At 35.2% G+C, this 26,642-nt stretch overlaps 1 protein-coding gene and 1 long non-coding RNA gene across 5 annotated transcripts in view; one reads left to right on the top strand and one right to left on the bottom strand.

Moving 5' to 3' along the window:
• Positions 1-26,642, top strand: part of smash (smallish) — a 69,370-nt gene continuing 42,728 nt past the window's right edge. For 3 of the 4 annotated variants that reach the window (XM_087405365.1, XM_087405366.1, XM_011066825.2), the window contains exon 1: positions 1-436. The gene's annotated coding sequence lies outside the window, so the exon portion shown is untranslated. The remainder of the gene's footprint in view (positions 437-26,642) is intronic. The other variant, XM_087405367.1, reaches the window with a different exon arrangement.
• The window catches only part of LOC147909901 (uncharacterized), a 32,515-nt gene continuing 26,435 nt past the window's right edge, over positions 20,563-26,642 (bottom strand). Inside the window, exon 2 of the long non-coding RNA XR_015544792.1 lies at positions 20,563-26,550. This is a non-coding gene — a long non-coding RNA (uncharacterized LOC147909901). The remainder of the gene's footprint in view (positions 26,551-26,642) is intronic.

Genomic DNA, 26,642 nt, shown 5'->3' with positions numbered 1-26,642 from the left:
CAAACAACCCTGCTCGCTCAGTTCCTCACGGTAAACCGGCTCGGTCGGTTCTTTCGATTCGTCTCTCCGCGCTCCTGTCTCTCTCTTCCACTATCTCTTTGCCTCTCTCTCTTTCTCTCTCTTCTGCGCTCGCGCTGACGGAGAGCGTTCCTGATCTCTCATGCGCCTCGGATTCTGCGGACTAACACAACGCCAGCGGCAGTGATACTCGATTCCATCGGTGCGGCGAGAGATCGTGCGCTTCGTCGTCGTTCCGCGCTTCCTGCACCGCCGGATTCAAGTGCGATCGATAAGTTGGTTTTGACAAGCGCACGAACCCGGTGAACCGGCCAGCCGCCCGCCCGCCATAACTTCCCGTCGCATCGCGTTTCCGCAGTGAGGATCATTGGATCGTCCGTCTGTGGATTACTCGACGCCAGGAAACCTCTCTCGCAAGGTAAGTCAAGATACTCGGAAACTCGGACAGCCAGCAGTGCGTTGCACGTATGATACGCATGATGTATCGTTTGTCCTCGTTGTTTACTGAATATTGAAGGATAAAATGATACATGACTGAATATTAAAGGATAAAATAATACGTCATGCGCATCATACGTGAAACGCAATGCCCAGCAACCTTGATTGCACTTGATGGGACGACAGATCTACGAAGCCGTATTGACCTCCGAACAGGATGATTAATCATCCCGAATTTTGATGACACATTAATTTTGATTTTTGGCTCTCTATAGAAGCATTCCGAAGGAATATCATTTATCCCGATTTATCATATAACATAAATTGATATAAAATTTATATTTATATAAACGCGAGAGTGGTCCCGATAATTTAAGGTTAACATTCCAAAATTTGGTGACTCAAGAGTCTGTGTTAGTCCAGATCTACAATAGGTGTTTTAAGCCACAAGCAGTAAGAAATTGACAAATTACAATCGAATGCGAAGAGAATAATTAATTGTGATTCGTCCATTCCTTATGGCTTAAAAAGCTAAGGTTTGTTTGCGTCGCATGCTCTGGCATGCTCTAAAATACTCCTATTATAGCATTTATTCACTCTAACTCGCTCGTTGAAGTGAGCTACAACAGGAGCACGTTGGAGCACGTTGGAACATGCGACGCGAGCAAATCTCTACCCCCATCTCTAAAGGCAGGGAGAGACAGTAAGAGACGGTAAGAATTAAAGAAGAAGACAGATCCGTGAAAATCGCACGCGAGAGTTTAGAAAGGCGTACTACGCCGGCGGTCGAAGCGGGTGGACGGGCGAGTGAGCGTGTCTACGTTCCGGGAAGAGATCGTAAACGTCGAGAGATCGTACGCAATTCTCGTCTTAGCGGCGGCTACCGTGCTGCGCCCTCCGCGTCGCCGTCTGACCCAAATCCGCTCTTAATTCGTTCGTCCGTCTCGTCGAGAATCCCGGTTAGTACGATTGGTCCACGAGAAGTATAAATGCGATTGTACGGCGCCTGAGGGTGTCTGGCGCCGTAGGCGTGTGGCGACAAAAGCGCAGACGACGCTGTAAACCTCTGTTTTATCTCCGCCTTTATTTTATCTCGAATTTTTTGTCACGCGGCGACGTTTCCTCTCGACCGGACATACTCGTGGAAAGTAATGTAGAAAAGTTTTACGGCGAATTAATTGAGTGATTGATTTTTTTATATCGCCACGTGATGAATGAGATGTTTCTGAACGATATTCATATTTTTGATTTTAATATTGTGTGTTGTACGAGAAATTTTTTAAGCCTGTTGAATAGCTAAGTATAGGATAGAGAGATCCTTTCTATCTTGCAGTCAATTAACACGTTTGAAAAATTTATGTTATGATAAAAACGACATTCTTCTTTCTTTCTTTGTAACTTTATATATTGTTTAAACTCAATTTTTAAGTGCATGCAAGTGTTACTATTACTATTATTATTATTATTATTATTATTATTATTATTATTATTATTATTACTGAACATTAGGTTCTTTTTAAACGAATTTTTTGTGTGTACAATTTACTTTTTTTTCTTTTCTCTTCAATGTGAAAAAAAAGATAAAATATAAAACATGCAAGAAATTCGGTTAAAAAGAACAGACCTATTGTAGCGTTAGTTACATTCATCGCCTCTTCGCTTTCTTTCTCTCTCTCTCTCTCTCTCTCTTCAATACCCGAATATGTATATGTTTATCTCATTTTAAATGCAAAAATTTGTTGAGACTTCGAGTAACATGAACAGATCTTGCAGCAATCCAACAATATTGCAGTAACATTGCAATATTGCTGAAGTGCTCTATGCTATATATTTAAGATCATTTTAAATTAATACAGGATAGCACGTATTTTTTCTTCTAAAACGAAAACTGGAAAAGTAGAAATTTTTATCATTGAAGGTAATTACAAAAATTTTCACAGTTTCGTCTTAAAAGAAAGTTCGATCGCTAACCAAAACTGAACTTGACAATAACTATTTAAAGGGTAAAAGAAAAACTTTTTTCCTTAGGGCATAAACTTAGGTAAAAAGCTCCATCATCTTCAATTTTTCACTTTTCACGTTTCTTCCTTAGGAAAAAGTTATATGATCGCTGGACATTAATGATTACAGCAACAAGTAATTTGGATCCGAAGTGAAAATGTTAAATGGTTGTATCTGTACGATTAATACTGTGAAATTGTAAATATTGATACTTTGAATTGTAGATTAAAAAAATTTTTAGCTTTCCTCTATCAATCGTTGTAAGAAAATTTGCATTCTGTATTTCATTTAATAATTTATATACAAAATAAATAACAATAAATAAAGGTCAAAGTAAAAGTTAAACACATTTTAAATTGTGACACAATTAAATAAAATAAATTACAAATAAAAATAAAGAAAACACAGTTTAAATTCAAATATAAAACAAGTTTCGGCTATCGAATTGAGCTTCTTTAGAAATTTTTATCACAAAGATCACTGTACAAAATTAGTTATCGAAAATGCTCGCATATTTCTTATAATAACAGCTCGAATGAATCTTGATGTAGAACTCAACATTATTCGCATACGATTGGACAATCAAATGTCTCTTCTTTATTTTTATTTTTCTTTATTTGTAATTTATTTTATTTAATTGTGTCACAATTTAAAATGTGTTTGACTCTTTGTCCTTTATTTATTGTTATTTATTCTGTATTTCAAATAGTACTTTTAGCAATTAGGTATAATATTCATAACAGTAATTGAGGATTAAAATTCTAACCAGACTGCTTATTCTTTCTAAATTTTGATAATGTGAGGCCAACTTCACAGCGATATAGCGATACGTATACTAATTTAATGAAATTATGATTAATCGAATACGATCGGAAGCAACTTTATTATTTAACAACTTTATTATTTATCCATCATGTAACTTTTTCTTTAGAGCGGAAACGTGAAAAATAAAAATGTTTTGTATGTACATATGTACATACATACAAAAAATTTTGAAACATGATTGATTACAGGATATCCCCCAGTGATATTTTGTATTTTTGAAAAAACATCACATGAAAATGTACGAAAATACTATAATATTCATCACGTATATTATAAATTTTCCTAGTATTTCATATGCGATATTTTTTGAGAATAAGATCTCTGGTATAAGATACGTGTACATAAATTCAGAAGCATGACGCTCGATTTTCGGTCTCTGAATACAACAGAATCGCTCGCAGTTGCGACAACACGGACCCGATTGCGCCAGCAAATCAAGTTAAGCAAGCCCGACTAACTGATTCGGCAATCCTTCTTTTGATTATTACCCGCATAGATGTAAAATTGCTTACAAAGAAAAAGAGAAAATTTGCTCGACCGAAGTCGAGCTCAACGTGCTAAATATTAATTTACATAACGTTGACAACACAAACAACGCGGACATTTAATCCGGCTACGCGTACGAACGCCCGTTGTTGACTCGATGCTGTGGATCCGAAACGGTATGAGATATCAACGCAGATGTTATTACGTAGCTAATAATTAACGATGCAGATTGGACGGATGGTCTCCTTGTGCGTGGCTTCGGTTGCGTGCGATGTCGTGCGAACGTGTTTCCATTAGCACAACCGGCGCTCAAGTGTTTCGTGTGTTATTTTGGCGTGTTACATAATAGACTCCATTAAACCGGAGTTGATTTATAACGGCACGGTTTGCGAAATAATTCTGCAAACCGCGACACACGCGAGCTTACCAATATTCCACCACAATGTTTCTCATCACGAAAAACGTCATGCATGCCGAGAGCTCATACAATAGTATAATTAAATCTAATCAGGATGATAGCATAGACTTTTTTAGAACGTATTCGTAACACAAACATCATCATAAAGAGTATCATAAAATGTTTTAAACAATCTTTAAATATTTAAGATGTATTTTATAGATGTCTGTTAGATTCTTTATTGGTTTTCTCATCGCGAAGAATCTCATGCATGTTGAAGTTCATATACACTTAGGACAATTAAATCTATAATCAGAATGACAGTGCTATTTTAGAACATAAGATATAAAAAACATCGAAAATATAATATCTTTTAAACAATCTTTAAATTTAGATATTCTTTGAATTCTTGTATTTCTCATCGCAAAGTACGTCTGAATGTCATGTATGCCGAAAATCCATATATAACATAATTCAATCTGATCAAAGTGACAGTACAGACTTTTGTAGAACGTAGGTATTTAAATAACAAAGAAAAAAATAATCTATAATATCTTTAAATATTTAAGATGTATTTTAAACGTTTTTTGGATTCTTGTTTTTTTTTTCGTCGCGAAAAATATTATGCATGATGAGAGTCCAAAGATATATATGATAATTATAAATCTATACAGAATAGTAGCTAACTTTTTTAAAAATGTACACATCGAATAATAAATATCTGAAGAATATCGTAAAATCTAAATATTTAAATATTTAAATATTTAAATTTTCAAGATATATTTTATAAACATCTTTTAAGCTTTTAATCGAATTATTAATACAATCAATTTCAACTGGATTAAAATAAACGCACGAATTTATTATTCCATAAATAATCAGATAGAGATAAGATTTTCTTTCTCAAGTCATGTTTACAGCTTCGTTTGATCTAAAGTTTGATATATTCACTTGAATATTATTCATCATTTTCTCACTGCATTGGTAGAAAGAAATAGCCCGAGGACACTTCAGATATTTAATAACCTATCTATCTTGTATGAGATAAAATATCTTGGCGTGTCTATCGCCAAGTTAATATTTACATGACGATGACGAATGTCGTACGATCTTTCCCCGTAGTCTGACTCTAAAAAATTTATATTATTACGACATTTATGACGCAAGCATCGATGACTCGTTCGATTTCCACAGCAATCGTCGAATTGTTTTCCTCGAAATTCATTATGATGATTTTGACCGCAGAATCTTAGAGTCTAACTGCACGTTGCAGAGTTTATCGATCAGCCAGTGAAAGTAACGCTTCTTGATACAAATTTAGAAAGCCGACGGTGCCATCCGCATTTCAATGTAAATGATACTTCATTGCTATTTTAATTTAAAAATTAAGGTTTTATGAATATATTTCGGATATATATATATAGATGTGTGTGTGTGTGTGTAGGTATGTGTGTATGTGTGTATGTATGTTGTATGTGTGTGAAAGTCTTTCGCACATATATCGAAGAATACAAGATTATAATGTTTGTTTCTATTAATATAAATTAACTTTACTTACTTTTTACGACTTACTTCTCAATTTACTTCTCTATTTCTGGTGTTAAAGCCGACAGTGCTGTCCGCGTCTCAATGCAAATTGGTACTTTCTCGCTGTTTCACTTTAAAATTTACAATTTTATGGATATATTCCGAATATATCCATATATGTGAAAATTTTTCATATGTATATCAAAAAATATTAGAGTATAATGTTCAGTTTTATCAATAGATTAATTCTAATTACTTTTTACGATTTATTTATTTTTAGTTTCGTGAGAAACGTTAGAAAAAGATAAAGAGTAAATTAACCAAAATTAAAATTAATCTACATTATACACAAATATATAAATATATAGGTATATAAATTTTATATATATATATTAGGTGTTGGAATTAATTCGTAGCGTTTTACAAGTGATGGGAAGTACTTTCATTAATGTATTTTTTAATGCTCATGTGAAATAAATAACATTCTTTCATTAAAAAACGCTACAAATTAATTCCAACACCTAATATATATATATATATATATATAGTAGTAATGGAGATAATATGTGCCCTTAAGATTCATAGATGCATTTATTCGCTTTCCATGAATTTTAACATGGTGTTTTTTTTAGTATTCAATTACATATTAGCATATATAATACAGCATTGGTGTGCCGACATACGTCGTACGTATATATAATATATAATTTCTTTTTCTACAAAACTTGCTTAGCTCTATTCGATGATCATCCTGCATCGTTAAGAACGAATCTCAGGTTTTTATCCAGCACCGTAATAGACCCGACTTGCTGCTCTACATGCGGAACACAGGTGGAGGAAACGCGTCGCTTCCCGTTCTTTATATCTCAACACCGGAAATCCCAACAATCGTAATGCGCGAGTAGATAGAGACAGGAGAGGATGACCGTCAGTAGAAATCGATGATTCGCTTTAACTGCTTATTTGTCCGCTTTTGATAGTCACGGAGGAAGTTGGCTGTCGCGCTTTCACGACCATTGTACTATACTTTCGTCGACACTAATAATTCTTCAAAGCTGAGACACTTCCATTTAATATTATTCGAGGAGACCGCAGAGGAGGTCGATGCACTAGCATGACCGTGCAGGGACGTTCACAAAATATATTGAAAAGGCGATTAATTAAACGTGCGGCAGAACGTAGACTGACTCGTCGGTTCCTGGACGGCAAAAGCACTAATAGACTTAATGTACTTGGCAATTATTTCTTCTTATCGTCAGTCTCGAGCAGTGCAGCCGTATATCCGCGCGATACGGTCACATTGTAAACGAATCAGTCGTTGCGCCGAACATAAATAACGACTCACTTTTTTCATATCCTGTTATGAGAATTCGAATTCACTTAATATGTTATGCCCATATTCATAGTCAGTCTTATATTTAAGGCTTCCTTAAATTTATTTTCAGATACTGTACGAATTATTTCATTGGCTGCTGAGCATCTAAAGATAAATTTAAGAAAGTCTTAAGTACAAGGTCTGACTATGAATACGAGCATTAATCCTGTTTTATATTATATATAAAAAAATGTAAATAATTAAGTAATAATTATTTGATTCTAATATTTCAAAAGTTTATGTACCTATCTGCAAATTCATCATAAGTTTATTATAAGCATCAAATATATTCAAAATATTTTCGCAATCCTAGTAAGTTTAATACTTCTATCAAGAATTAAATTAAAACAAATTCGATTTGCTTACTATATGAAGTTTGGTATTATGTAAACTTCTCTCTTTGATCAATTTTATAATATTCTTCAAAAGAAAATTATTTCTTGTTTTGAGTACCCAATTATGAATTTTTCTAATATTCGTAATAAGTATATTTTAAGATTATAATCATTATTTAAAAGGAAGAAAGTAAATTGAATAATCACTTTTCTTAGCAATAAAATATTTTTCTGTGTGTATTTTATTTTATCCAAAATGCAGTTAATTTTCTTATTAATATTTTATTTAAAAACTTTATATGGTATTTATGATGATTTATTAATGTAAGATCTTTTCTGTGAATTTTTTTATTTTTTAGAGCTTTTTTATCAATATATAGAATTAACTGAACATTGCAATAGCCAAATGCGCGCCCGCTGTAAAGTGAGAGATGCTATATAGAAGACCTGTTTTGTTACTCGCTGGCATCTCATTGGTAATTTAATTCTAGTAGGAGACAAAATCATCAATGTTAATGAAACAAAACAAACCTCCTATGCAGTACGTCATTCTATTACAAGCGCTCGTTTGATTATCGTGATAATTAGTCTATTTTATATATCAATATTCTTGAGCATATTAATTCAAATGATATAATCATATAATAAATTTGGACAGAGGGACTTAATTGTATATCATATAACTTGGTGAAAATAAAAAAAAAGCGAATTTTTATATATGTATAAAAGAATATAATTTATAATTTCATTGCTCAGTATAATGCCTAATGAACTTACTCTTTATTTTTGTAATTTTTACTAACGTATATGATACACAATATGAATTGAATTGCAGAATAGAAAGATTATAGAGCATTCTTATGGACAAAAGTTTCATACGCATACTTTATATTAATTAACGAAAACGTGATGCTAACGATCGGAAACCGATAAATGAGCACAGGCAGACTTTAATTGAAATTAAAGTATCTAAATATAGATCAGTCGAGTATAGTAAATTAGTCGATAAACTGATAGATATCAACCAGTATATGAAATTATACCTCATTATAATTACTCGTTCACATTTGCATTTGCCATTTTCTCTTAGTTTAGAAAACCGGTTCATCGTCGCCGAAGTATGCAGGCAAACGACGAGACGTGAGCTCGCGCTTGTCTGTCTACTTTCTTGTTATCGTCGATTTGAGCCATTCTCGACAACAACGAGCGATGGATGCCGCGAAAGATGATGAAGGTTCGCATCACGACTAACTTTCTCTGCGTCGGTGGTACTGCCGTCAAGTAAATTTCTATCCAGCACACCTGTGCGTATTGTTTTAATTCTTGAATAATGACGCGAATCCAGACACTGTGATTACAACGGAATTTTGCAATTCTTAAAGAGGTCTTTCCTCGAGAATTCATTTAATATCACGCACAATAAATGTCAACGGACATGATTGCGCGTGAAAGAATTTTATTTTTTTAACAAATTATAAAAATGTGCAATTATATACACATTGAGAACAATTTCTGATTGAAAATGAATCAGAAGATTCTGATCATATTAACGATTCCTGTTCGTGCAAGTTTCTTTGCGTTTTTCGATAATTATAAATTATACTACATTTTATTATTTTCCAAAATGAAGTTCCAATATTTATTCTAGAAAGTTGAAAGTATGTTGATGAATTTTTAGAGATTTTTTTAATCGTTCTGAATAGGTGAAAAAAAACGGATGGATTTCTAGAGCCTCCCTCCCTCCCCCCCCCCCGTTAGTGAGGCACCAAATTGTACCTACTAGAGTAAGGGTTAATCAGAATTCTGGTTAAAAATTCACTAAAATTATAATAGATTTATAATAGAAAATTCCAATTTGTTCATTTTCATAATTTAATGCAAGCAGAATCTTTTTCCAGTACAGATTTCAAGTTGCATTTTAAATATTTGCGTTTACAACGTTTATGATTATGTTTAAGATGTTATGAAATGATTCCAAGAGAGCGTCAAATAGAATGTAGATAGCTATCTACAGTTACACGCGCGTGCATATGCATGGTTTGAAATATGTAAATATATTTACTTATATATGGATGAAAAATAATTCTGCCTGAACCATCAAAGTAATTATATAAGACAAACTAGAGAATTATATAAGACATTCAAACTCATTCTAGTTGCTAGAATATTAAAACTTTTTGCAGCATTGTCATCAACGCTTAAGTGTTCTATACCTCTATATAATTATTTTAATGGTTCACTAAATTATTTTCAGATCTATATCTAGTTTTTTTAGATATTTCAACAAAACCATTCTTTCCATGTACTCACTTCGTATTCTTCTTTATTGTAACAAGATAATATCATTGGAGATGTTACGACCTGTCCAATTGACCTCTGCTAGCTGCTCAAGTTTAGTCGCCTGTTCTGTAAGAGTTTTTGGCAGCCTTAATAAAGCGACATAACGAGTGACATAACGAACAAAAAAAAAACAGTTGGTAATGACATTAATCTTAATGAGACATAATCTAAGTAAAAGTAAATGTTAAGGTTATTGTAAGGTTATTCCTTCTTTCTCAGTTGTCGAGTATCCGTTAGAGCGAGTAAGATACGAATAATTCGTAGGTATAAATTATTCTAATGTCCTTAGACTGTGTAACGGAAACTTTAATGAAAATTACGTCCGTTCTGGTAACGCATGATTTACAGAATTTCACTCTTTCTTGCCGTCAACGTATCATTACTTCGTGAGCTTTCTTGAGCACGAGTCACGCACGCAGTTTAATCATCACAATGATAAATCGTGAATCTTGGCAAAATGAAAGAGTGAAATCTGGAAATCTACATCGCGTGTCCATCTTCATCGAAAACCCATACGATCGTTCGTTTGTTTCCATAAGACAATATTTTTTTTTAAAGGTTAATTTCAGCAGGATAAGTATCACGATTAGGACACTTCACACAAAATCGCGCATGAAAGTATTATTTTTGAGATAACGCGTACCAACAATGAGCCGAGATAAACTTGGGAATTCTTGCTAAAGTGAACTCTACACGATGCTCCTTCGCGACGTTGCTTAAGAGCTTTCCCCTTGTTTTTGTGAAAATGACCCCCTTCTCACAGGTGACTATTCACTCTCTTGCGAGGAAATTCTCAATGAGATAAAAGAAACGTTCACACGCGATTTGTCTCTCTTTCTCTCTCGCAACATTTTCTCTCCCTTTCTGACCTCTATAACATGAGATCTTGATTCCAAATACATTACACGTCAACGATTATTGCGAAATAGAATAACTCTTGAAATACAATATATATTGTTATTTTAATAACTTGTAAATCTTATTATATATTTATATAATTATTATATATTATATTTGGATTGCAATAAAGAAATAAAGAGTATTAATTTTCACTTTTTACTCATTCGCGGTATCCGTGACGTATAATTTTTTCCGCATCGAACATAGAGAAATCTTCGCCTTCGGCATTTTATTCAATAGGAAAGATGATACGGGCGTGGGTGTAGACATGGCTAAATCCGTTGTTCGTATCGGCTGTACAAGTTTAATGCGCATTACATAAGCAGATAAAAAACAGAGACGGCAAACATTCAGAAATTACATTCATGCGATAATATATCGTATTCAAATGTACGGCTTCTCAATTTATTATATACATTTATATACATATATATCACGCGAAGCTTGGTAGAATCTTCTTTATTTGATTACAGAATAGTTTATTGGCTTACTCGATCCAGATAAATCGATAAAAAAAAATATAGAATGTGACTTTACAATTTTTTCGAGTATATAGAATATCAGATAAGTCACAGTCTTTGTTCCGTGACATAAGAATCGTTTTGTGCCAAGCAGCTGGCAACAAAATCACTTAAAACAACATTTTAAAGACATTAGAATCTCTCAGTCGTCTTTTACATTATACATGTATTAATATGTACACATATTTATATAACATATACATATATTTATGTATTTAATCGAGAAATTACCGCAAGTTTACAATGGTCTGTTTTTGTGGGTAAATAAATATAGAAATTAATAGATATACCTAAATAAAGAACGATTTTGCTGAAAAGTATCTAAAAATTTAATTAGCTACAGATCTCAAAATAATTTTGTCGGATCAAAATAATTACGTAGAATGCTTAAACTGATTGTTGAAATGTCAAAACTTTTTTCACCATTACTCATCATGCTTAAGATTGCTACGTAATTATTTAGATGATTCAACAAAATTCAGATCTGCAGATCTACTTATCTAACTTTTTAGATATTTCAGTAAAATTATTCTTTTCATGTACGTATAGAAATTGCATTTTTAAGAGAAACAAGAACAATTTTGATCCAATGACGTTAAAATAAACACGCGCGTAACTGTCATGGAAAATTATGTATATCGTGATATGTTATCACAGGCGAATTAACAAGCGTTATCCATTGGCTGATTTGCTCATGTATATACGCACGCGAACGATAGTTATTTGTTCATTTCGTATCTACGTCCCGGTCACGTCCGATGTTGATAAAAGCGTGCCGAGTAGGTGCGACACCTGTTACGCGTAGATACGATAATTATAGTCATCGGCCTGTCGTCTGTTATTACGCACGTAGGAATCCGGGTACTTCGAGAATGTAGCGAGAGAGCCGTCGAACGACAGCTGCGAGCGTGTCTCGTCCGTTTTATTGACCGCGAGAATCCTAAAGTAACATCCACACTTTCCACTCGGTATCGTATCTCTAACTATTAACCCTTAAACGATCAAGAGAAACAGTCTCTCGACTCGAATTAATATTATATTAATCATACTTTAATTATTTCCCGACGACTGCTTTCTAGATTTTGTATCTGAAAAGAGACTAGAGATATATTTACAACAAAACGGAAGAATCCAATTTTAGAGAAACGATTTTTTTGTTTTGTTTTGTGGATCTGCTTCACAATAATGGCAATAATTAGCTTCTCTTACAATTTTTGTCACTAATATTATCTGTAAATTCGCAAAAATGGTAAATTGGCAAAAACTATTAATATAACAGCATCGTCTTCTGGCTATTTATACAGTATGCGCTGCGTGTGAATTGTGCCTTGTCAGTTTATAGAATAGCGGTTCTCAAACTGGTTCGTACAGTCATGAGACTTTACGAAGTGACAGGAACAAAAAAAGAGCACGTTACTGACCGGAATAAATCATGACAGAAATGAAGGCTTACTCTCCAAACCGCGTACAGCTGTCAGGAAAAACACATGCAGTCATGGCGTTTGCGTACAATTTATGCGTGAGGCTGCGCAAGATCTTGTCCGCGTGAAAAGGAGTTCCGCCGATCAACGAAGTCTAAGGATCGTTGCTTTGAAAAGAGATAGCAAGGTGAAACGGTGAAATATCCCGGCGGCGGAATATCGTACAGAATCTCTCCACTGTCGTACGCTTTTAATAAATTTACGTACTTCGCTTGAAAAATTAATCGCGGGACGATAGCCGGGACATTTCGTAGACGAAGATAACTTTTCTGCAGCGGAATGTACACGGATTGCTCGTCCCCGATAATAGGATACGTTCGCAATCACGCGACATACGCACGGTTTGCGAAACTCCTTCTCTATTTTGCTCCTACGCCAACTAAGTATCTCCGTGCATAAATCAAATCTCGCAGTCGTGTATCGCCATGGTGGCATGGGTAGATTGAACCACATTCCGGTGTGTGTGCGTTAGATGCACTTACGTGGACCCGTGTAACCTTTGTCTCAGAAAAAAAAAATAAACACCGTGACTAGGCGCGAGAGGTGACGCGGGAGAGTAGAAGAGAGCGAGAGAGTGCAACGGAATACTTGGACGGCTAGGCCGTAATTTAAATTTAATCTACCGGCGATTAAAGTCTCATTAGGCGATCGGATCAACGATTGGGTACTCGCCAACTGCTCGCTCGATTTAAACGCGTAATGCTTCGCCACCGTGCAATCTACGGATCGCGTTTCTACTGTGCCAGAGAGGGGTGAACAGTCGATTCTTATTAAAATACCGAGATACCGACGGATCCTCTGCAGAATCTACTACTAATCTAACTTCGTTAGATTGTCAAACTGTCCCCATAGAGAAGATTCTCTTAATACAACGTTATATTTATGTGATCGCAAAATAAACGTGGACAATGTACAGACTGGAGGAAAAAATATATTTATGTAAAAGCGTTTTTTGTTACACAAAGTTTGTTTATAAATTGCTATTAATGTTATAATAGGTTTAAATAAAATTAGCAATAACAGACTGGAAGAAAGATTGTGATCATATTTATGTAAGAGCATTTTTTACGTTACAAAAAGAGATTATAAATTGTAAAAACTTTAAATAAAATAAGTAAGAACATTTATAAAGCAACAGTGCGGATAAAAATTACATTATTTTAGCAAAGTTATTATTATTTATCAGAACCGTTTTTCTCTGAGATATTTTTAATAGTCGCAACCTTTTCACGAGACGTTCATTAGATCTCGCGGTTAACAATAGAAGTAAGCCGTTAAACATTGTGTTGCTTGGAGCAAACAGTCGTACAAGTTTCACGGTACTCTTGAATCTTTAGAAGCTAGGCAGGGTCGCACAATACAATCCACGAAAGATTAAATCTTTTGGCAGCTGACAGTAGGCTTTGTGCTTATTTCCGACCGACCTGCTTTAGCTCGTCGAACGCGTTGTCGTCTCTCATCTCTCGCTGTCTCTCGAGGCGTATATTTTCGCTCGTTCGAGGCCCTGAGGTATTTGAATCTGAGAGAGAGAGAGAGCCCTTTCTGCCCATTCAAAACATGTTTTTGCGAGAATAGCACAACGTCTGATAAGTGTACGAGTAATGTGCGTGAGCGATGCAGAAAGAAAACCGTAAATTTTCTTATGACCATTGAATTGTCAACATTATTTAATCACATGCATTTCTCTTCTTGGAACTATGTACAGCAAATGTATATTTTTACTGTATATGTTTAGAAATAATATAAATTAATATATTAATAATTATAAATGTTTTAATATAATATATTATTAAAAATAATATAAATTAGATATTGTGATAAATTTTCAAATGTTGATAGATTGCTTCGATTTTAATGAAATAATACTATTTACTAAGTTATTTTAGAAAACTCTACATATATTTATAAATTAATAATTTTAATATTTTTTTTGTGACAGAAATATATATTTGAAAAACCTACTATTTTAATAATAAATTGAACTATTGTCAAGAAGTAAACTTTCGCTCTATTTTTTTCTGAAAGCTATACTTTCTAGACTTGTTTTCTTTCCTCTCTCTCATTCTCCTCCTAGTATAATTACGGACTTCTTCCATTCTAAATGCAGCAAAGTGCTGTAAACAAGGCGCGGTGAGCAATACCGATCTTTTTACAAGTTGTCGATAAGTGTGTGCCAAATCTATATAACGCACGTCGTACTTTTGTCCAGAATTTCCGAACGCCGATGTTACATGGAAGAAGATGGCAGTGGAGTAGTCGCAAAAATGCGTCTGTTTAAAATTAATACTATCCGCAGACCGATAAATCCTCTCGATGCTTCGCGGAAACGCATGGAAAACGTTGAAAATGAGCCAGTAACCGAGCAAACGAGGACAGCTGAAACGAGCGATGCGGAACACGATGCACCTATCGCGTAAGCGTAGTCCTCGCGCGTAACAATTATCGACGATAGCCGTTCATAAACTCGCATACTCGGTTACGCTCGCGGCTAAAGACGGCAAAGGCGTGCTCAAAGGCGGACTAACTCCGTCGACTCCGCTTTCTTCCGTTTCGATGTTCTCATTAATTTAATGGGCGTACAGCAGGAATACCCATTACACTTCTAAACCGCAAAATTAGATCCGTGACTTTATGGATGGTGTGATCCATGATTTTTACGTTTTTCGCGATATATCTGCTTTTCGACGCAACAAGGCTATATAGACGGGATTTTTGTATTTTCTTTGCGAGAGGTGGAGAGGAGGTATTATATATTTCCTTGAAAGGCCTTGCGCGCCTCGAATTCGTTTCGAACACTGTTTCTGTTTCTTGCGCCTTCTTCCGTAATAGAATCGTGTTAATGCTAACTAGATACTTATACTTGTTCATTTTGCTAACGTGATCCAATTCAAGTGCGCACGTAACGTCGGCCGTGGGTTCTTTGTGGTGCATCCGTCCTCCGCCGCGCCGCCAGTCTGTCATTGGCGCGTATACCGCGAGGATGTCATTGACCCCATCCTTAGGATCCTTAAGACGCAAAAACTCACACGCGAGATACCGTTGGCACGAGTCACCGACATAGATGCACCTGTTCCGCGCCGCCGCTAGTGACGATGCAACGTAAGCGCCGGCGAGCGCTTACGAGCTCCTTCGCTTCTTCTTCTTCGCCTCCGCGTTCCGCGCGAGAGGACTCTACGCAGGTCGCCGATATCGTGACGATGCCGTTTTAGTCCATCACTCTTCGGCTCGGTGCGAATTACGTGACCAGCGGTGCCGCATCGTTGCGCGAAAAAGGAAGAAAGAGAGAACGTAACAATTAATAAAAAGAGTCACTTTCCGGGTTCTTGTCTCAGTTCTTACTTGTTTACATTGCGCGCGATAAATTAGTTCCGCATTAAATTTTTATACTGTCTTGAAGTCAAAACGTATAAAGCGATGATTCATTGAGTCAAAAATATGAATTACTAATAAGAATATTTTCAGTATTAAACAAAAAATTTTTTAGGATCGTAAACGTGAATACACAATGAGTAAGAAGTGCCTTAAACGGTCAAGCTGGATCTTAAGTGCTCAAATAATTTGATGTGAATTTACATATTACCATACATAGTAATGATTTAAATTGCGTGCCGAATTGATTTTTTGGTCTTGATTATTAAATTAACTAGCAATTTATTACTCGATATATTCTTATTAATCTATAAATTCTTATTATGATATTATAGATATATTCTTATTATATAAGTTATTTATTGATTTTAATATATTATCAATAAGTCTTTCTAAAATTACTTTAAAATTTAAAAGATCGAGGTAAAATAACTAGTCTGCGACTTGCAATTAAACGAAGATATTTTTGAAATCTATTTAATCAAATGTTTTTTTTAATTCTTTTTTTACATAACAATATATTATAGATATATTCTTATTATATACTTATTATATAAGTAAGTGTATGTTATCAATAAGTAATAATTCGATACTATCATAGGGCATCTTAGAAAGACTTACTGATAACATATTAAAATCAGTAAATAACTTTATATAATAAGAATATATCTAATATCATAATAAAAATATATTTTCTGACAAATTTAATATTTTTACGTAATACTGTTATGTAAAAAAAGAATTAAAAAAACATTCGATTAAATAGATTTAAAAAATATCTTCGTTTAATTGCAAGCTACTAGGTTAATTATTTTACCTCGATCTTTTAAATTTTAAAGTAGGACAAGAAGTTCGGAATTTATTAAAGCCAAGTATGAATCAATTTGTTGGAAAAGTAATTATAGAGTAATTATAGAGAATAATTACGAGTCGTAACGGATGTTATAAAATAAAATAGACTTTCAGAGATTTTAGGATTCGCGTACCAATGACGAAAAAGTCCTCGTCGCGTCATATCGCGCTGCATCTTGTCTCGTCGCGATGCGGCATTCCAGCGCGTCCTTCACCTCAGAGAGAGAGGAGTACTCGCGTTTTATTTTCATGCTTTCGGTTGGCGCTCGTGCAATTGCATAACGGTCACGCACATACACGCACATTCCCACGTGCACGTACGCACGAACGGCGACATGCACGACGAGAGAGAGAGAGAGAGAGAGAGAGAGACGCGTGCAGGATCGCTGACTTTTCACATTGCACGTGAAATGCGCGTTACTCCCGCTCTTGCGCTGCATAAAAAATGCGTTCGCGACGCAAAGTTGCGACGATGCGCGGTATGATAGCTGGTAATTCGCTAAAATATGCGTCGCCGTTTCAGATAGGCGAGAGCATTTAACATCACCGTATACAGCCGGTCGCTTATTCATGCAATTTTACAGCTTTCGACGCCGCGCACTCACGCGGCTGTACGCGAATAACGGTACCTCGTAAAATTATTTTGCAAAGCCAGGTAGCACGGGAATAGTCTCGGGCTTTAATCTTAATCCAATGGATCTTATGGTACAATATGGAGCGAAGCATATGTTGGAAATCACGAAGCATCCGTTAATTATTTGCCTTTAAGCAAGTTGCTCCGGTACACTTTTCGTTCCAAAATTAGTTCGTCAAGTTGTATCGATATTTTTATTCTCGTAAAATTCATAATTTGATAAGTATAACGAGAGACGTAATTATATAATATTTTGTAATAACATAATAATATACAATAATGTAATAAGGCTCGCAGTGCATATATATTCACGCATATATTATTAGAAATAAGAACGATGCATAACCGTCAACATTAATTATTGTTTACTGTCGTTCTATTCCGAAAGCGCGTCAAAACACGGAAGCGTTTATGGATAAACTTGTCACGATTACGGCTCGTTTCTTACAACGAGCGAATGGCAAACGACAGAGCAATTATTCGTACACTCCCTAACCGATCCGCGAACGACGGTTCCCATGCGCGTAATACGCGCGCTCGTTACGAGGCGCATTTCCGCTCGAGCGTTAAGTAAGAAAACGCCCGGTAGACTCGCTCGCGCGTAAACAGCTGTCGCTTGGAATTGTACGCGCTTCGTGTTCGAAAGACGCGGTACTTCTCAAGTGGATGTGGCCGCCGGTCGATTAACGGATTAATCGCTCGTCTCCGCGCTTTCATCGGCAGCTGACGTGCGCGCCCGATAAATACGGCGACCCGTTAAGAACGCTAACGGGAATGTCGATATTTCGCGACGACTGACGGATCGCGCGATTTCACATTGCGATTGACAGTCTCTCTCTCTCTCTCTCTCTCTCTCTCTCTCTCTCTCTCTCTCTCTCCCCCACGAATTTCGCTTGCAAGGACATTCATTGTTTCAGCGAGTTCTCTTGCGAATTTTCTATTGTGCCACATTCTCAGTAAATATAACGAAAAACAAGGCAGAACTTAATAAAAATTTGTCTATCCGCAATCTGATATCTTTTATAGATTATACATTTTAATTGTACATTTGTGGGTATTAAGGAATACTTTTTTATCATTTAAATTATATAAAACATGTTATATGTATATCGAAATTATATATTTTGTCGTTATTTTCTTATTGCATTATGTTACGTTATGTTTGCATTATGATTAGTTGCTGATATTAAACTTTGTCTGGGGTATCAAAAATTAACTTCAATTATTTAAAAGTATTAACTCGGGAATAGTCACCTGGGGTATTTTTATATCGTATATATTGTTTTGCGTGGATATTATTTAATATATTTTCTTTCTTTTTTAAAAACTATTTCTTATGAACTTTTGAATACAATATTCCAAAAACGAAAATGAGCAAATATATTTAAAAAACGTCACATTAATTGAAACTTACATTTACTGTCATAATAAGCTATTTAACGTACTTATTCCGTTTATTTGTTTGATTTCTACTTATCTTTTTAAAAAATTATGATTAAATGTCCATATATATAATATTCTCAAATACTATTAGGTGTTGGAATTAATTCGTAGCGTTTTTAATGAAAGAATGTTATTTATTTCACATGAGCATTAAAAAATACATTAATGAAAGTACTTCCCATCACTTGTAAAACGCTACGAATTAATTCCAACACCTAATAATAAATCAAATACTAAGAAAATAATATACATTATGTTGTTAATAATGATTTTAATTGAAATGTAAATCACAGGTAATTAAAAAAATCAGATATTTATTCCAAGGTTAACATCCATTTAAATTATGCATAATTTATGAATTATGAATTCTTCTTAATTTCACAAAACAGAATTATGTGAAATAACCAGAACACTGCATTTGTATAAATGCATAAACATTCTTTAAAATCAATACAAATATTATTGTATTAGTTTTTATTATTTTAGAGTTAAGTATTAGATAAAAATAAGGAATGTCAAATAACTTGAAACATAAATGTTCGATTTTGTGTGCTTCTCGATATAATATACTTGAAATATATTCAAATGGCACGAGTCAGTTGTACGATTGAAGTTTATACTGGTGCAATATTACTGTTAGCTACGGTTACGCAATAGTGAGCTAGATTCTTCAGAGATGATAAGTGTGTTACATAAGATTTCTAGTTCGATTGTAACGACATGATTTTTACAGTAATTCGCGCCTAGATTCTCATCGGTGTGAAACTCGAGATTTTCGCAATTCATTGGAGAAACCATCAATCGACTTACGAGTATATTTCTTTAATCTAGTTAAATCTTATGTTGTTTTATTTGCAATAAAAATACGTGAAGATACGCTTTTCTTATTTTATCCTAAGAAAAAGACATGGTACAAAGCTCAGTGCAATCGCGAGCTCCGCTTTTTCTCGTCGAGTCGACGCTGCGTAACGGAAAGTTGGTAACAGTCAGTAATAATAAAGGAATAACGGAGCATTTCCGCAGTTTAAAACACGACTCGACGATTCTTCTTAGTATTAACTTCAATCGAGTTTGGACTCGGGTGTAATGCTCCTAGATGCATCATTGTTGAAAACAGCGTCTAAAAATGTGCATGCACGTAATTTCGTTTTGTAATTCATTCGGTTATAACGGATTCGAATAGCATGCATTTGCACATTCACGATGCTGTATTAATGAAAACTTACAATTAGCGTTGAATCGGTAGATTCAAAAATATACTTCATGCACGCTATTATTACGTAATTACGACACACACAATTATGTAATATTAATTATTACAATATTAAGGAAGTGTTTAATACTAATGTTTTAATACGCTAGTATTAGACAATTCTCATTAATATTCGCTTTAATTTTCAACAGATTTTTATATATTTTTGTAATCCACTTCTATTTATTCCTTATAGTTTCCTTATAAATATATATATATATATATATATATATTAAAATTATAAGATTAAAGAATTTAGCGAATAATAGGCACATTACTTAAATAGATGCAATACATTTATTAATTAATAGCCACTCATTTTTATTACCTTAATCTCATACATTGAAATTCTCACGGCGATTTAATATGTCGGCAACGAAATTAATCGTCAGACATAAACTCTACGCAACTTAGTACAGTGAGAGAATGCCGATGAAACGCTTTGCGCTTCCTCTCCCACGCCACACCCGCCTCTTCAACGCACTTAAGACGCAGCCGGCTTAATTCGAACATCCGTGCTTTACGAGGATGCGTAAACCTCAGCCGGCGCAAGAAATCACAATCCCGTCAGGAATAACAGAATAACTCGGTGCCGTATTTTCGAGGCGTGGAAAATAAGAGAGAGAGAGAGAGAGAGAAGAGAAGAGGTGGCAAGACAATGACGAACGATTCATCGGTGCAAAAAGATGATGACGAGGAGAACGCGAGCATGGCTTACGTAAAAGCAAGCACCTGCCTCATTGTGAAGTGGTCGGCCATTCTCCTCGTACCCACGAGAGAGAACCTCCTTTACTTACCTACCTTCCTTCACCCGTTTGCCCCCGCCGTTCCTCTGAATACTTCGTTCCAGATATTTGATACTTCTCCATCTCTCGCAGCTGATACCGTGGCGAAATATCGCGCGGTTGCAACGCCAATCGAACGATATATATAAGTATATGCACCAGAAAACGACGATCGATTCGGCTCGATCACGCATCATCGTCGTGGAAAGTATAATAGAAAGCGGCGCGCGTTCCTCCGTCCCTTCAAGGACGCGAAGGATCGTCCGCCACACCTTCTTGGCTATTATTATTATTCAACAGAACCGGCCGGAAAGAATCCTTGACAATGGGAGAGTCCAGAAAGGGCGAGGGATTGATCTTGCCTCGACCTTAAGGTCAGCCCTATCCAATGTCGCTTGGAGCTAGCCCTGGTTAAGCAAATTCTCTCCTCCGTATATATCATCGCGCAGGTAAAATTATTATACAGGCTAAAAAAAACGGCTAACCACTAAACCGGATTTATCTAATCTGGATTATTAATGCAATTCGACATTAATGTACGGTGTAAAATGTGATTCTGCGCTGTATCTATGATTGTACACACAGATGCATTGCAACCTTCCGATTCTCTAATCATATATTTAGATCTCTGGACTTTCTAAGATTGCAATAATTTTAATATTGAGATATATGCATATATATATTATCTTGAACCGAATATAAAATACATATAAACAATTTTACTGTATGTATATTAATATACGTTTATAAAGATATGAAGAAGTTGCTCATTTTTTCGCTGTATAAACATACATCGAACAATTCGATAATAAATTTTTTTTAATAAGTATATTAATATATACATAGAATGTATACTTAAAAGGAAATTCTAATATATTAAATATAAGTAAAATATCTAATGATCCTCCATGGTTATTAATTCATAAATAATATATTTATGAGACGATAATATATCATTTGCAAACAATTGGAATGTATGTTATTAACGAAGTTAACTGTAAAGTACAAAACTCAAAAACCTAATTTGTATTTGACTTCCGTAATTGGTTGTGAGGAGAATTCAAATCCAGCGTCGAAATGTTTGCAGTTAATCTTCAAGTAGGTAGCTAATGGCTACAGCATTCTATACGCATAGTTATCTTAAAATAATCTTGTTCTAGAAAAGGAAAATAAAAAGAATTGTTTTTAAAGTTAACTATTTTTACATTCCTGTATTTCATAAGAATATAAATATAGTGTAAATTTAACTCTATACATGAAAAATATAATTAGAGAAATAAAATTTATTTGAGATATTCTCGCTTACCTTTAAAGATTTACTTGACAAGTACATTTCACTCGTTTGCGAATTATATTTTCTCACCTTATAAATATATTATTATTTACACATGAATAACCGCGAAAATTCATTAAGCATCTCACTTATACTTGATTTATTCTTAGAGTCATGAAATTATTTCAATATATTTTTATTTCAATATATTAAACAATTTTTCAATTTTTAATTATAAATGCAATAAGAATGCTATATATAATATAATTAAACATAATAACAGAAAGCAACATCATTATCTCTCAAGTGTCTGGTAATTTGCGATAGTGCGACGTTTAAAGAATGTCGATATTGCGACAGTCATAAACATTACGCTATGTGAAATAAAAAGACACTGTATATAGTAGATTTGAATCAACAACGGCAAGAGGAAGAGTTTCGACAGCATTAAAAGCGCTGCTCAAAATTTCTCTCGCGATCGTTAAGGCCGCGCAACGTCTGAGTATTGCAACGCGTATATATGTGAATCTTAATCGAGCGAGATCGCTGTCTGAAGATGGATAATGATACCACGTCGCTACTTCGATGGTACGTAATTTCCCGCGTTTGAACAAGCTTTATTACCCGACCGTCTCTCATTCTGCGTCTACAAACTTCGCCATCGCGTCTCTCTTTGATTAAACGAAGGGAAGCGGCTTCGACGTGACGAGTGCACGAAGGACGAATACCGAGTATACCGTGAGCACCTTTTTCACCGTGCGCATCGTTCCGCGACCGCGTCCTACGATTGTATTCGATTCGCGACGGTGTTAATCGAGGGAATCGTCGAAGGCACGCCGCAATCACCGCAGCAGCCGCAACTCGTCGACAGTATAATATACCTACGCGATGGCGGACGGGCATCTAGGAAAAACTTTCCCGAAGGCCCAATTCCCACGATCCGCGTCGAGGCCTCTTACACTTTATACACCTTCGGCGGCCGGCCGTGTACAACGTATAGATCGGCCGTCGCCGCCGCCGCCACGCTGCTGCGGCTACCTAAGTGCATTCTGCGCACAATGCGCACAATGCGCGCAAGGTGCACGTACAAGCGCGCGTATACGCTCGCCTCTTTGGAAAGCGACGGGAAAAAGCAAACCTGTGTCGAACTCGGTCGCCGCTTCAGTGACGTACGGTCGATGCATCATGACGAGAGTGAGAGGTCGTGAGAGTTGAAGCTGCGAGGTGCATGTCGAACCGCGTGTATAAATGTGTCAGAAATGGAAATCTGAGCCTTGCGACTTCGAGAAACTGAAATTTTGATACCGCCAGCTGTTTTCACCGATGTCCACAGTAACTTTCGAACGATAATTTAAATACTGTCGTATTTATCTAATTTTAGATTTATCTAATTTTTGAAAAAATAATTATTTCTATTAAAACTATGAAAACTGATCGTTGCTTTGGCATTGTTTCTGTGAGAGAATTTATGACTATACATTGGATTTTCTATACAGACAAAATATGAAAATATACACAAAATATGCATAAATTACGACTTATTTGCACGGAAAGATTTTACTGCAGTATCTAGCTTACTGAAATATTTAACTTACAGATTTGAAAATTTGTTGGACATCGAAATAGTTGTGTAAAATTAGTTACTAAAATGTTAAAATGTTTTCGCAATATTGTCATCAAGTTAGCATTGTAACATAATTATTTTGATGGGCGAATAAAATTATTTTCAGATCTGTATCTAGCTAAATTTTTAGATATTTCAGCAAAACTTCTTTCCGTGTGTATAAACACTTTCATGTCCATGAAAATCTTTTACATTAATCGTGAAATCTTTATTAAAGTCAAATCTTATTAAAGTATATAAAGTATCTGTAGATTTAATTTCGGAGTGAATTTCAGAAAATAACGATGTTGAACATATAGTATATGAAGTCATCATGATATACGATTTTGAAAGAGAGACCAATCGCCTCATTAGCAGTTTCGAGTGGTACATGTAACCACGTGGAATATCGCCAAAAGTGGTCGCATGACGCGATCTACCTGGTATCCCTGATCTATATTTGTAATGAAGAGAACGACCGATGGGATATGCGATCAATCGTATTCGCTGCCAAGTGCTGTCCGTGTCTTCGATTCTTCCTGCTTTAAATGACCCCGCGGCTCTAAGTGCCAGCACGAAACTAACTCTTCAAGTGTTACTATTAATTCCGCTATTATTAGAAAAATTTAGTAATAGTGAATTTATTGATGATAAATTTATAAATTTAATGCAATATTTTTCCTAGAATTAAAAGTGCAATTATTAATAATATTTTTAATGCTCGCACTTATACATATTGCAATATCAATTCCCATTTCTACTAATAAAGATTAACTTTATCTCGACTCATCTTATCCCTTTATCTTTTTCTAATTCTTACAACTAAAAAAGATGAAGAGTAAATTAAACTGAGATTAAAGATAATCTATATTATCAGAAATGAACAAAGGAATTACAAATTAGTGATAGAACTAATTTATATGAGAATGTTAATTGGTTTGCTTGTTTAATAATTATTTTACTTTTTTTTTTTTTTTAGAAATCATTGCATTTTTTAAATAGGTCAATATTAGCGTCGCTGGCGTCTGCCTCGTAACCGACGAGTTTTCAGAAATACGATCGAATTGCATCGAACTTCCCTTGCCTTTCCCTCTTCAAGGACGATCCTTTTCATTTTCGATGCAGGCATTATGTCGTACGTACATACAGGTGCCCGTAAAACGATCGCGCGATCATTTTGCGCACGCATAAATCATTCGAGATTTAATGCGACGGCATAACGAGTTCTCGCCTCGGCTGCGACGATCGTCGTCGCCGTCGCTGTCGTCGTTGTCGTCTAAGGTGAAGGCTGGTGAAAAAGAGTGGGTTCCTTTCTCTCCTTCTTAAGACGACAGACACGCGGCCCCGCTGGATAGAAAGGATCCGCGCCGAGAATTAATCTCGTTCCGCGTAAGTATGTATAAGCCCGGAGATAATGAGATATACAGCGTTCAGTCTATCTTCCCCGTTCGCCCTCTTCTTTGTACGCTGCATTATGTGCACACATACACGTTAGATGTTCTGTGCGAGAAACACACAGAACAGATCGGGAGTGGCACGCGCGTGCACCATTATTGCAACTCGCATCCCCGCAATTGTTGGGCTGCGCGAGCAGTAGCAAGGACGACTGCATTCGGATTGTAATTCGCCTTTGTTACACGTAACTCGAAACGCGTCCGCTCGATAATCATTCCTCATTGTCTACTTTTGTTCTGTTGTCACGCATTTTGTCCTTTTCGTAATTGTTCTAATTAGCATCTTTATCGAAGAATCACACATTGCGTACGAAGATGAATTTCAGTAAGGAATTTTCACGTATTTCTTATTATTTTCCTTTGTTGTATTATTGTCATGTTTTTCATCTTACTCTTTTTTTCTGTTGTCTTAATTATTATTCGCGAGATATGCAGTGAAATAAAAATTGGTATTTGCGTTAATTTTATTATTGCAATTGTTTATTTTATACACTAACAAAATTTCTGGTTGAAAATGGATCAGAATTTTTTTAATTCTTTATTCAATTTATTAGTATTTTAGTTGAGATAATCGGAATTCTGGTTGATATAATATGTCTAGTAAAATTGTTAGAATTCTTATTTCTACCAGAATAATTATAATCAATCGGAATTCTAGTTATCTCAACTTTCTAGATTTAACCACGAAATTCTTATTCATCCATTTTCCATCAGAATTACTATTTAATTCAACCAGACTATTTTTCTCTCGATTTTTCTCAATGTATGTATTACATTTGACAAAATTGAAGGGAACGTTCGCGAACGCGATAGACCGTTTCGATTTACATCGGATTTACTTCCTGCTGCAGTACGTAATAGAATCAGCACTTCGATATATCGAGTAGTACCGATATCCTTCGCTCTCCGTTGCAGAGATAAGTGCGATCAATTTTATCTCCCGTATTTTACATAACGCTGTTATCTATCGGGGCGCATCGAGAAGTCTGATCGCGCGTTAAATCACTCTCTTAAATAGCGAATTAACATACATACCGATCAATATCGGCGCACGCCTTAGATTCTGCCGCTTCGGTTCTGCTCCACATTAGCACGAGGATATATGATAATGCGCATAAAAATTGTCTATTGTCCACGCATCGTTTAACATCTAGTAGTCCAGGTCCTGTCCAGAGCCTATCTTTCGTGTCTCTCGTCGACTTCCGATGTCGACGACGAGATTTTTTCCCAGTCGACATCAACTAAAAGTAACATACATCGAGTGCCTTCCATTTAGTGACACAAGTTGACACAAATGACATTCCATCTTCTTTACATTCCATGAGACAGAAAG

This window comes from Acromyrmex echinatior, chromosome 4 (genome assembly GCF_024713525.1).
Source record: "Acromyrmex echinatior isolate Ae372 chromosome 4, ASM2471352v2, whole genome shotgun sequence".
Classification (NCBI taxonomy): domain Eukaryota; kingdom Metazoa; phylum Arthropoda; class Insecta; order Hymenoptera; family Formicidae; genus Acromyrmex; species Acromyrmex echinatior.
This window is presented reverse-complemented; position numbering and strand designations above follow the sequence as displayed.